Genomic DNA, 13,324 nt, shown 5'->3' on the forward strand with positions numbered 1-13,324 from the left:
GCATTTCCTTCCTGTGTGAATATTTATGAGTGTATATTATCTCGCGTTTTCTCGCTTTTAACGGGACTTTCTACTCGATCTTGACCCTGCCCTTTGCCTCTTAAGACTTTTTTTCTCTGTGTCTATTTCTTCTTCCTTTATAAACAGCAATGCCTTTCTCCATCATTCTTTCTTTCTCTTTCGTCTGTCAGTTTCTCTCTTCTGTCTCTCTCTGTTTTCTTCGTCTCTTTTTCATCCTAATTTTCCCGTATGTCATCGTTTAGCATGATGTGTTTATTTTGTCTCGCCGTTTCTCGCGACCAACGGGATCTCGCTGTGTTCTTGACCCTAAGGTGCCACGGGGGTTGTTTTTATCGTCTCTCTCTTACCTGCATAATTCTCTCTCTCTCTCTCTCTCTCTCTCTCTCTCTCTCTCTCTCTCTCTCTCTCGTTTGGGAAGCTGTTTTTTTTTTCAGCCATTTCTTTCATCTAACGGGATTTCCTGGACCTTCATGGATCTTCGTCATGTTAATTCGAGGAGCATTGTGTTGTTTTAATGAATCACTTCTTTGTTTATTTACATATTTATTTTGTTTATTTATTTCCCGTACATGTATGTTTATGTAAGTTTTTTCGGTGAGTCTGGCTTCGTTTTTGCATATCGATCTAACATGTGTATATTGTATTGTGTGTGTGTGTGTGTGTGTGTGTGTGTGTGTGTGTGTGTGTGTGTGTGTGTGTGTGTTAATATCGAAGGCTTGGGCACATTTCACTGGGTAGTCTGTTTATAATTCTATTTTTTTTTTTTTTTCACCTTCCCTCGACCTAGATCCTTCCCACCTCGTTGATAATTACAAGAGAAGGAAGAGAGCCCTGATAATGAACCTCCCGATGGCGCACTAGTCTCATTAACGTGATAACCTCATTAGTATCCGTATTAAAATTATCATCATCTTATCAGTAATAGTATTAATATTCACGTTTATTAATCTGGCGGATTGAATTACTCTCCCCAGGGATCACTTCTCTCGACAAAACAACTTGGCGCAAATATTAATCAACTCAGATATCGCTTCAATATGTTGTGACCTAAAACCCTTCACTGTGATATGTTTCCTGCGTGTTTGTGTATGTGTGTGTGTGTGTGTCTGTGTGTGTGTGTGTGTGTGTGTGTGTGTGTGTGTGAAAACTTCGGTTCGTGGAAATCATCGCCACGGCAATCTCGCCTCCTCTTGGAAAACTAATTCGTCCCTCTGCCAATCTCTTCCTTCCGCATTATTTTTTCGTCCAGGCTGCAATCTCTTCCACTTGCATGCTCGTCTCCAGGGAATTTGTCCTCCTGCAACCTTATCCAATTGCAAGTTCGTCGTCTGCAACCTGATCTTCCATATCGTCTTGCAAACTGATATCCTTGCAACTTCACCCCCTTGCAAACTGATCCTGCAAGCTAATCCCCTTGCCGATTCGCCCTCCTACAAATTCTCACACTTACAGACCTACCCTCCTGCAAATTCCTGATGCTTTTAATATGCGTCACTGGAATTCATCCGGCTGCATACTCTTTCCCCCCTGCTAACTCATGCACCCCTCAGCAATCTTCCATTCACTGTACAAATTCCCTTATACATACTCTTTACACACTTTGTCTGTTGCAAGCTTATCTTTATTTACACACACACACACACACACACACACACACACACACACACACACACACACACACACACACACACACACACACACTTCTGCAAACCCCGTCCCTCTGCACGCACCATTTTCCCACAAACTCTCCACTGCAAATTCTTTTCTCCTACACATTCATTAAATTACCAACTCGTCCCTGTGTCCACCAACTGTCTTCTTCTTTTCGGTCATTTTTCCCTATTTGAGCGTCCCTTGGAATGCCTCCGCCTCACTCCAACTGCTGGCGACAGTGCGTGACAGATGAGGCTGCGGAGAACGTCAGCCCGTGAGAAAGGAGGGGAGGGTGGGAGGGAGAACCGAGGGAGGAAGGAGGAATGGGGGAGGGATGATGGAAGCAAAGATGACAGGGTGAGTGTAGGATAAGGGGAGTATAATGGGAGAGGGAGGAAGGGAAGAAAGAGGAAATAGGAAGGGGAGAAGGTGAAGGAAGAACGGAGAGGGAGTGAATAGGGATGGCGTAGGAGAGAGGGATTGAGGGAAGGGGAGGGAGGGGAAGGACGAGATGTTTGTGTGAGAGGGGGGAGGGGGGAGAAGTGTGCAAAAGAGAAGGGGGGGGGAAAGGGAGAGAGGGGGGGACTGCATGGGAATCCAGAGGTAAACAAACACTAACACACCTAATAGTTCTTTCGAGGTTGTTTTTAGAGAGGTGACTGTAACTATGATATCTACCTTATGAGATGAAGATAAGATGGGGAGAAGAGGGAGCAGGGAGGAGGAGAATGGGGAGCGAGGAGGGGGGGAGGGAGGGAGAAAATCATGGTGAGAGAGTGAGGGAAAGAGGAGAGGAAGGGGAAAGCGGAATCAGAACATCATATTTTTAATCCATTAGGAGGGAGTGAAGGCGACGGAGCGATCACATGGGAGGTCGAGTTTTGGTTAAAGGTCGAGGCTGTCTGGGTGCAGGATTAAACCATTTCACTATGAGAGAGAGAGAGAGAGAGAGAGGTGTTAGAACTGAGTATTAAAAGTAAGCGGAGGGGGAGAAGAGGGGAAGAGGAGAGGCGTTCATGGAGGAAAGAAGGGAGGAGGAAGGGGGAGAGAAAACTCGAGAAGTTGGGAGAAGAGGGTAGAGGAGGGAAAGGGAGGGAATGGAGAGTAAATGAGGGAGGGAAAAAGTGAGAGAATCTTGAAATAGGAGGGGTAAAGAGAGGAATGGAGGAATTATGGGTGGATATGGGAGCTGAGGGAGGAAAAGAGGAATGCAGAGTGGAGGAAAAGAGAAAATGAGATGGAATGAAGGAAGAGAGAAGGAATGAGAAGAGAGGTGAAGGAGTGGAGGGGCAACTAAGGAAAAACTGTCACACTGAAGTAAATATATTGAGATGAGGAAAGAAGAGAGGAGAGGAGATGAGAGGAGGGAGAAGCCAGGAAGGAAAGGGACGGTGAGTGAGGAAGGACAGGAGAGAGAGAGAGAGAGAGACAGAGGGAAGGGGGGTCTAGGTAGGGGTGTAGGTAGATACGGAACACCCCACACCCTTACTGTCCCACCAAAATGTGTTTTCGATTCCACCCGCGACCCAAGAAAGCAGTCAGGGGAATATTTTACGTTGGTGGCCCTTTATACCCCTCCACTCAGGACCCCCGGGGCTGCCTCAAGGTGTATACCCAGCCAATCAGGTTTTATTTTATTATTTTTTCACCTTTTTACCTGTACAGTTATTTTTTTTTAATATAGTTTTAATATAGTTTTATTTTTACCATTTTTTTTTTTCACCCTTTTACTTGGACTGTCGGCTCTTTTTTTTTTAATACCTAGTCAAGTTTTATTGTCATATTTTTTCATCCTTTTACATATACAGTTTGTGTGTGTGTGTGTGTGTGTGTGTGTGTGTGTGTGTGTGTGTGTGTGTGTGTGAGTGTGTGTGTGTGTACCCAGCCAATCAAGTGTTATTTTTTATCATTTTACCTGTACAGTTGATTTTTTTTCAGGAATAGCACGATTTTTTTCTTTATTATTATTTTTTTTTATGTCCACAGCTACTGAGCTTACAATTAATATTTTCGTCGGTATTTGAGCGTATTTACCTAGACAGGTGAGTTTTTTCCTTTTTTGGGGGGGGGTGAGGAGGTGGGAATTGAACCAGTCTTTTTATGACAAAAGCTATTTATCGTATCATTTCTCTCTCTCTCTCTCTCTCTCTCTCTCTCTCTCTCTCTCTCTCTCTCTCTCTCTCTCTCTCTCTCTCTCTCTCTCTCTCTCTCTCACATAAATACTATTAAAAAAAAAATCCCTTCACTGCAATTAATTTCTCTGTTAACTGAGTAAAATCGTCTGGAGGTAGCAAACGTGACCTCGAATGACCCCATGGTACAGAAGGGGTCAGGGTCTGTTAAAGGTGAGAAATGGGTCAACCTGAAAGTGTGTCAGGGAGGAGGGGGAGGGGGGAGGTCAGGGGGGGGTAAGATGGATAGGGGGGTGGACGTGGTGGTTGGGGAATAATACAGGGGAGAGGCAAGGGTTGGGTCAAGTGGAAGGGGGAGGAGGGGTGGAACGAGCACGTGGAGGGAAGAGTAAATAAATAAACAGAAAGGTAGATAGATAGATAGATAGATAGGTGAATAAATAAGAGAGACTGTAATCCCTAGATACATAGATAGACATATACAGTACAGTAGATAGATAGGTAGATAGATAGATAATAAATAAAAGGGGAAGAGAGGTAGATACACAGACCACACAGACCCTAGGATACCAAAGAGGCTGTTCGGACATACATACATACATACATCATACATACATACATACATCATACATACATACATACATACATACATACATACATCATACATACATACATACATACATACAAACCCAGTGTCAGTAGTGTAGCTCGTTATGTCCTAATGACACTGAAGTATAAGTAATATATATTGGTAGTGCAGCAGGAGGCATATAGGAAGATGGTAGGTTAGTAGGCTCTCTCCCCGCCCATCAGAGAGAGAGAGAGAGAGAGAGAGAGAATGAGTTACATCAGTCGACCGTGTGCCGTGTAATCAAAGGTTCGCTTTAGTAACAGAACCAGGGGGAGAGAGAGAGAGAGAGAGAGAGAGTAAAATATAAATGAGGATTTGGATAATGGCTGGAGGGCGAAGAAGGAAAGAGATCGTAGACAGAGAGACAAATAGATAAATAGATAGATAGACAGACAGAGATATAGATAGATAAACTGGTAGGTAGATAGATAGATAAACCGAGAGAGAGATAGAAAGAGAGACATAAAGTGATCAAATGACGTATCTCTCTCTGGACAGACCGAGGGTAGGGGAGAGGACACCAGTGGCCTTGTTCTGAAGGGGTTGTGTGGGGAGGAGGTGCTATTCCAGGCTCCCCACGTCCAAGGGGGGAGGGGAGAGAGGATGGGGAGAGGGCAAGCAAGGTGAGGGAGAAGGGAGAGGTGAGAGAGACAGAGAGGGCGATGGAGGGAGAAAAATGGATGGAAGAAGTGACAAGGCAGAATAGCTAGAGGAGAGAGGGGGAGAGAATGAATGTAGGGAGAGAGAGGAGGAGAGAAGGAAGGGTTGGGAAAACAAGGGAGGGAGAGAAAGAGAAACTGATGGAACGAGGGACAGATTCGAATAGGTGGAGAGAAAAAGAGGGAGGGAGGAAAAAGAGATAGGGAGAGAATAGGCAGTAAAAAAAAGAGAAGGAAAGACTATAGAGAGTGAGTGGAGTGAGAGAGAGAGAAGGGGGAAGAGGAGGGAGAGGGAGAGAGAAAGCGAAAGATGAGAAACGAGAAAGGAGTATAAGAGAAACATTGGAAACAAGAGAGAATAGCAAGAGTTGAAGACAGGAGGACAGGAACACGAATAAAATTGAAATATAAAGATAAGAGAGGATAGAGTGATTGAGGAAAAAGTAGAGAGCAGTGGAAGGGGAAGAAAGATGAATGGAAAGGGGGAGAAGCGAGCATGAGGGGTAAAAACAATCATAATAAAAATAAATAAGAGGATAAATTGGTAGAGGAGAAAGAAGGGCGAGAGGGGAGGCTAAAGATACGGGTAAATTATGCAAACGTGACACTAAAGAAGACGGAGGAGATGGAAGGGCGATCGAGGGTGGAAGGGGGAACAATGGAAGGGTGGGAGAGGGTGGAAGGGGGAACAATGGAAGGGTGAGAGAGGGTGAAAGGGTAACTTGGTCCCTTCTTTGACATGGCCTCCTGGATTGGGTCACTGGTCTCCTTCCAAACACTGCCAAAACTTAAGGGACCTTTACCTGATATATGGAGCTCCAGAGTCAAAGGCAGTCCATTCCCTGTAACTTCTGGACTCTTCGACCTTTGTCACTCACTCAGGATTAGGAGAGGACAGATTAAATAGTGGACAGCCTTTGGTCCTTCCTTTTTTTCTTTTTACTTGATAATTATACAATCAGGAACAAAGCAGCATCACTGTTTAAATACCCAGCAGCACAGTTTAAGTAGCAGAACAGTTTAAATAGCCACCAGCACAGTTTAAATAGCCAGCAGAAGGGTTTAAATAGCCAGCAGCAGTTTAAATAGCCAGCAGCACAGTTTAAATAGCCAGCAGCACAGTTTAAATAGCCAGCAGCACAGTTTAAATAGCCAGCAGCAGTTTAAATAGCCAGCAGCAGTTTAAATAGCCAGCAGCACAGTTTAAATAGCCAGCAGCACAGTTTAAATACCCACCAGCACAGTTTGGGTTTCTGTCAAGTGCGGGCAGAGTTGCAACCTACTACGTTTTGTTTTATGGGTCTTGCTCGGACTGCATTTATTACTTTCGTGATATGCCAAAGCAGGGGTGTACTGGTGACCCCGGTGCGTGTGTTGCAAGCAGTCATGTAGCCACTACGACACTGGACAGGGAGATGGACGTGAGTTTTTTTGTTTTTTTTTCCCCGACTTGCTCTAGATCTCCCAGCCCCCTGTGGTCACCGTGAAGTCAAGGTGATGATGATGATGATGATGATGGTGGTGGCCCAAAGCTAACAGTAGTCGATGATGATGATGAAGATGATGATGATGATGATGATGATGATGATGATGACTTGCGACAGCTCACAGTACTCCAGTTTCCTATTCCAATGTTAGGAAGTTCTCTTTAATAATTACCGCCTTAATCATTTCCTGTCACTTCAGGGTAAACTTGCGACACCTGTGGCCTGGCGGCTCTCACGTTTGCATCAGCCGCTGTCTTACTAAATGCCAGATCGAGTTCACGCTTTTGTTTCCGCCCGTAACCTTTGATGCCCTGTGTGGGAGAGTGGGGGAGCGGGGTGTTGGGGGAGGTAGGGGGGCGTATGTGTGTGTGAAAGTGGGGTGGTGAGAGAGAGAGAGAGAGAGAGAGAGAGAGAGAGAGAGAGAGAGAGAGAGAGAGAGAGATTCGAGCAAGGATGCAGTGCTGTCGTGTCTGGTAAACTCTACGGACATTACGCGATGGTTTCCGTATGTCCGATGTTTTCCGTGTTCATTATATTCATTATTATTTTTATATATTCCGCTATGTTTATACGATGTTTCCTGTTTCCATGATGTGAAGATTTATTTCCCGGGAACTCAACAGTAGATTTTACAATATATTCTGGTATTTTTTTAACTGCTTTTCGTTATTATTATTATTATTATTATTATTACCGGTATTATTAGTAGTATCATCATCATCATCATCATCATCATCATCATCATCATCATCATCATCCTTATTCCTCACGTCCTACTACCCCCCCCCCTTCCCCCACCTCATTTATCGTAACTGCTGTCGTCCGCCTATCGTGTCGGAGCGTAACGTTATTGTACCACAAATAACTGGGGGGGAGGGAGGGGGAATCGGAGACGGTACAGTTATTGTAATGTGGGTGAAAACAATTAGTATTTGTGTGTGTGTGTGTGTGTGTGTGTGTGTGTGTAAGTGTGTGTGTGTGTGTGTGTGTGTGTGTGTGTGTGTGTGTGTATAGTTTTGCGTTTCAGTGTAGGAGTAGATTTTCTCTCTCTCTCTCTCTCTCTCTCTCTCACACACACACACACACACACACACACACACACACACACACACACACACACCCTGGGAGGGGGGGTAGCGGAGATGACAGGTGTGTGCTAGGCGGGGTGGCAGGTGTATGCAAGTTTTAGCTGTTGTTCGAATTATGTATCACAGATAGCTGGGGTTGTGACAGCTGTATGGCAGGTGTGGTGTTAGGGCAGGTGTTGTGGTAGATGAGGTGGTGATAGTGTGGTAAGTAGTGTGAGGTCCAGTTATGGTGAGAGGTACGGTGAAAATGTAGGTTTAAGTGGTAGGGGTGGTGATAGGTGTAAAGAAAGTGTGATGACAGTGGTGGTGTTGAGGCAGATATTGTGGTGATGATGGTGTGGCAGGGGTGATGACAAGTGGTGATAGGTGTCGTGCCAAGGGTAGTGATTGTGTGGTGTGGTAAGAGACTGTGGTGTGTGTATTGAGAGGTGAAATAGTAGGGACTGAAGTGGGACGTGTGTGTGTGTGTGTGAGTGGGTGGGTGGGTGTGGGTGTGTAAGGTTGGATGTGGGTATGGGTGTGGATGTGATGGTTCTGTCGGGTGCCCAAGATAGCAGGAACCGAAAGCGGACCTGGGTGTGGGTGTGGGTGTGGTGGGTGTACACTAAATAATTACACCTCTTCCGCTATTACCAGCTCGTCTCCAAGGCACTTACTGTCTCCTCACAAGACCCCTAATATCATGCAAATTGTTCTTAATTACTACAATGAAACGGTGAAGTAGTGCGTTTGTAATTATATCAGCATTGCATTTTAGTGTCTCACTCTGTTTTTTAGGTTGGATGATGATGATGATAAGGAGGAGGAGGAGGGATTTTTACATGTATGATTGCCTACGAATTCAGAACACAAGAGGAGAGGAGAGAGGGGTGAGAATGGGTGAGGAGAGGGGAAGAGAGGGGTATGGAGGGAGTGGGGAAAGCGAAAACAGAGTTGAATTCGTGCTTGTTGACCCCACTAAGATCATTAAGACGTTTTTCGCAGAGTCCCAGTATTTGCCAACATCAGTGTCCACGACAGGGTAGAGAGGGACGGTAAAAAAGAAAAAAATAAATAAATGTTGTTTGTGGTCTGTCCGGCGCGAGAAGGAAGAGGGGTGAGGCAGGCAAGGGGAGGGGAAAGCATGGAAGAATAGTAGGGGAGGGGAGGGGATCGAGGGAGGGGAAGAAGGGGGAGGGTATGTTGCTACCTGTCGTGGGGACCCGCTGGCCGCAGGCGGGTTTAGCTGCCCCTCTTGTCCTGCGGCCGTTGGACCACCGCATCCGCTTTCCCACCCAGGACACGCAACCCCGCCCCGCCCCGCCCTGCCCCGATACACCCCCTCCCCTCTCCACCCTACCCCGATACACCCCCTCCCCACCCCATTCCACCCTGCCCTCATCCCCTCATCCCGCCCCAAGGCATCAACTGCCCTTTAACAATCACTGCCGCCTCGAATTCCTTGAGGAGCAATTTCTTTTCACGCAGAGAGAGAGAGAGAGAGAGAAGTTCACTATCTCAAGATAACCTGTGCGGCGAGGCAGGAGAGGCATGAAAAGAACGGGAGGGCCGAGAGTAATTTCAGGCAGTGGGAAGCAGGGAAGGTGATGACGGCGCCAGGATCTGTTGCAATAGTGTCCTCGCGGCGTCAAGGCTGCCTCATCCACCGCCACGGAAGGTCGTAGGCTTTGTGGCTGGGGAGTTTCCGTAGCACCTTTTCCTAAGCGATTTACTCTACTCATCGCACCTCCGTATTCTGCAGTGTATATGTTCTTGGCGAAATTATGCAGATGTTATAAATAGCTTCGGGTACGAGAGGAGGTTATGGTCTAGTTTGCAAAATAAATCGCTAACGAGAAGGTTTTACGAAGCTTCCTAGAAAACCTCCACAGATACAAGACATTTTACTCAGCCCGAGGGAGGAGTCTTTTGATAGAGGGTTGGGGAGTCGAGGTTAAATTTGACTAGTAACCAAGGAGACTTATTGCTGCCTTAAATTAACTAAAGCTCATCGATTTTTTTAATTTTAGTTTTGAGAGTGACCCAGTTCCCTCATATGAAAACAAAGTGACTGTAGATAAAAGAGAGTATTGGTTATGAGTTTGTGGATGAACGACTTGGCTCTATTGACGTGGCTCAACAGGATCCTGAAGTGGTGGTGTCGTCAGGGATATCTCTCGGGGTATATGAGAGAGAGAGAGAGAGAGAGAGAGAGAGAATCCTGGTCCCTCTCCCCACCATCTCAGGAGGAGGAGGGTCCCCGAAATAGAAGTCCTGGGAGCAAACTATTCTCCCCAGATTGATTAATGGTTATTCCTGAGTGACCTTGAGACGATGGGGAGGAAAGAAGGAGGAGGAGGGGGAGAAAGAAAGACGGTGGGAAGGAAGAAGGAGAATATATTGGGAAGGAAGGAGAAAGGAGGGAAGGAAGGAAGAAGAAGGAGAATGAAGATAGACTGGGAAGGAAGATACTGAGAAGGAAGGAAGGATAGAACAATGGAGAGAGGGAAAGTATTGGAAGGAAGGAAGGATAGAACGTGGAAGGGGGAGTGTATTGTAAGGAAGGGAGGGAGGAAGGAGGAGGAAAGACAACTGAAGGAAAGAAGGCAATGCAGGGACGAGGAAGTTGGTTAGGAAGGAAGGAGAGAAACGTGGGAAGGAAAGGAGGGGAAGAAGGAAAGAGGATATGAGAAGGAAGGAAGGAAAGGAGAAAAGGAATTAAGAAGGATAGAAAGCAAAGTAGGAAAGGATAGAGGATGAGAGGATGGGAACACGATAGAAAAGACTGAGAAAGAAGAAAGGGAAGGAGAGAGAAACTTGAGAAGGAAGGAAGGAGGGGAGGGAGGAAAGGTGAGAGAAGAAACAGAGTAGGAAGGGAGGATGAGAAGACATACGGTTTAAGACGAGGAGGGAGGGAAAGAAATTAAGAAGAGAGGAAGGGAAGGAGAGGGGAAGCCGTGAAGGAGGGGAGAGAAAGAGGGGGGGAAACTTAATGATATTCCCTGATACTACTTAATCTTTTAGCTGCCTAGGGGTTCGCTCTGCTTAATAAAATCGTTTGTCTTTGGTAAGAATATGATACTTAAATAATCATAGCGATGGGGTTGTGGAAAGAAAATTTTTAACCCTTTAGATGCATGATTAATCTCCCAGCTGAATAAAATCGTGGGTGGGTAGCCTGAAAAAAGTGTTAATTGAAACGTGGATGAGAAAGTGTTAAGGTGAAGGAGGAAGGGGAGGGGAGAGGTCATTTAGAAGGAAGAAAGGGAAGGAGGGAGGAAGGTGATACGGGATGAAGGAAGGAGAAAGTCAAGAAAAGGGAGGAAGGAGAGAGAAAATTAAGGAGGGAAGGAGAGGGGAAAATGATAAACAAAGAGGGAAGGAAACTGCATGGGAAGACTAACAATAATACGCAAGACGTAGAAGGAGGAAAGAGAAAAGAGAGGAAATAGAAAAAGGAGAAGGAACAAGAAAGAACCAGTGAATGATTTGTTGTACTAAGCAGCAGCAGCGAAAGGGAATCAAAACAGCCATTATATTAACATCCAACTTATACGGATACAGAAAGAAGAGGGGAAACAAGAAGAAGAAGAAATAACAATAATATCCGATTGGCGTGAAGGATAATGTGGTCACTCCCTCCCCCTTCCCCTCCCCTCTTCCCATTCCCCACCTCCTCCCTCTCCCCTTCCCCTTTCCCCTCCTCCATATCCATCCTCCGTAACAGTTTTGGTCAGGTTAGGAAATGTGGTGTGTGGATGCGGGTCAGGGGCGGGTGTGTGTGGTATTTTCGTGGTCTTCGTGACACCTCCTCGTAGGCAGTTTGAGTTTTGTACCATTGTACGATTATGATCAAGTTTGAAGAGGAAGAACAGCAACAACAGCAGTAACAACGTGAAGGAGAAGGAGAAGAGGAACGAGAAACTTTTGCCTTAATTTACGAATATTTTCTTAAGACGACGCCCTTAAGAAAGAATAAGATTTTGTATTTGTGTGCATGAGAAAATAATAATAATCTCCACGGGCTGAAGAGGTTAAATAAAGATCCCTGCTACTACTGATCTGCGACCTTGACTAGGCAATGATAACAGAGATAAGAACGTCACTCCTTATCAGTTTCTCAATACGCAGCCTTCCCTTCCCTGTATTGAGAAACCTATTATCATTTGAGGTGGGGGTGTAGGGGTGGGGTAGGGGGAGGGTATTATGGGTAGGGGGGTTGACACACAGGGTAAAGGTGACGTTAGAAGCGAGGAATCCAGTCTGGTGTGTGTGTGTGTGTGTGTGTGTGTGTTTAAGAGAGAGAGAGATAGAGGAGGTTATGTGTGTGTGTGTGTGTGTGTGTGTGTGTGTGTGTGTGTGTGTGTGTTTAAGAGAGAGAGATAGAGGAGGTTATGTGTGTGTGTGTGTGTGTAAGAGAGATATATAGTGTGTGTGTGTGTGTGTGTGTGTGTGTGTGTGTGTGTGTGTGTGTGTGTGTGTGTGTGTGTGTGTGTGTGTGTGAAGGCGAGGGGTCCACCTGAGTGACGTCACGGCGTCCCACCGTCCTTCCTACCTGCCTTACTTCCTACCCCACGGCCACGCCAAGGGGGCACCAGAACATTCCAGACTCGGGACCCGATCTCTAATTGACCTAACGAAGATCACAAGACCTTTTCCTCTGCTGTTTGTTTTGCATTATTTCACGTTGATGTTTTGCGTGTAAGATGGAGCCAAATTTTGAAGACTTAAGTGGTGTGTGTGTGTGTGTGTGTGTGTGTGTGTGTGTGTGTGTGTGTGTGTGTGTGTGTGGTGGTATTGTGGTGTGGTGTGGAGGGCTTTCAAGATGGAGATTGAAAGATGTGTGATTGTTGTGTGGGAGGCTTTGTGGTGGCGTGTAGGTGAAATTGTCAAGGCCTGTGTGTGTGTGTGTGTGTGTGTGTGTGTGTGTGTGTGTGTGTAAGATAGTGATGTGAGAGAGAAGAGGTGAATGTGGTGTGGTGCTTCTGGTATTATGAACTGGTATTGGTGGACAGGGGAGGTGTGAGTGGAGATGTGGATTGGTAAGAAGGAATGATAGGGGCGCCGTGGTGGTGGAGGTGGTAAAGTGGAGGAGTGTATTGGCATATTGTTGTTTGATAGGCGGTGATCTTGAGAATATGGTGGTAGCTCTCTCCCTCTCTCTCTCTCTCTCTCTCTCTCACACACACACACACACACACACACACACACACACACACACACACACACACACACGACAAAAATGCAACAGAAATCAACACATTAATACTTCATCCATCAACAGTATCCCAGCATAAAAGTAGGAGCAAATAGATATAAATAACCGAACTCAGAGGACCGTACGTGCTCTGCAACATTGAATACCTGTGATCAATTGCAGTGCTAGTCGACACACCTGCTGGGGTTTTAACTTATTTTTTTTATGATAAACATATTTCCACAGAGGTAAGCTATCAACAGAAGCAATTTTGTTGGGTCGTGTTTTCTCCACTTCAGTTTTTAGTTTTGTTTGTGTTTTTCTTTGTGTTTCTTTGTGTTACTTTGATATGTTCCATCGTGACGTGTGTGGTGGCTGGATGAATGAAAGTTATTATTATTATTATTTTTTTTTTTTATTTATTTATTTATTTATTAAGGGGGAGGGATTAGTATTCTGCATCGTTTACTCGTGAAT

The 13,324-nt window shown here is 45.5% G+C and overlaps 1 protein-coding gene across 1 annotated transcript in view; it reads left to right on the forward strand.

Annotated features, from left to right (window-relative positions):
- Nucleotides 1–13,324, forward strand: part of RhoGEF3 (Rho guanine nucleotide exchange factor 3) — a 383,735-nt gene that overhangs the window by 239,731 nt on the left and 130,680 nt on the right. The gene's annotated exons all lie outside the window — the stretch shown is intronic.

Source organism: Coenobita brevimanus, chromosome 94 (assembly GCF_032717465.1).
Source record: "Coenobita brevimanus isolate Jiangsu-jjx chromosome 94, ASM3271746v2, whole genome shotgun sequence".
NCBI classification, from domain to species: domain Eukaryota; kingdom Metazoa; phylum Arthropoda; class Malacostraca; order Decapoda; family Coenobitidae; genus Coenobita; species Coenobita brevimanus.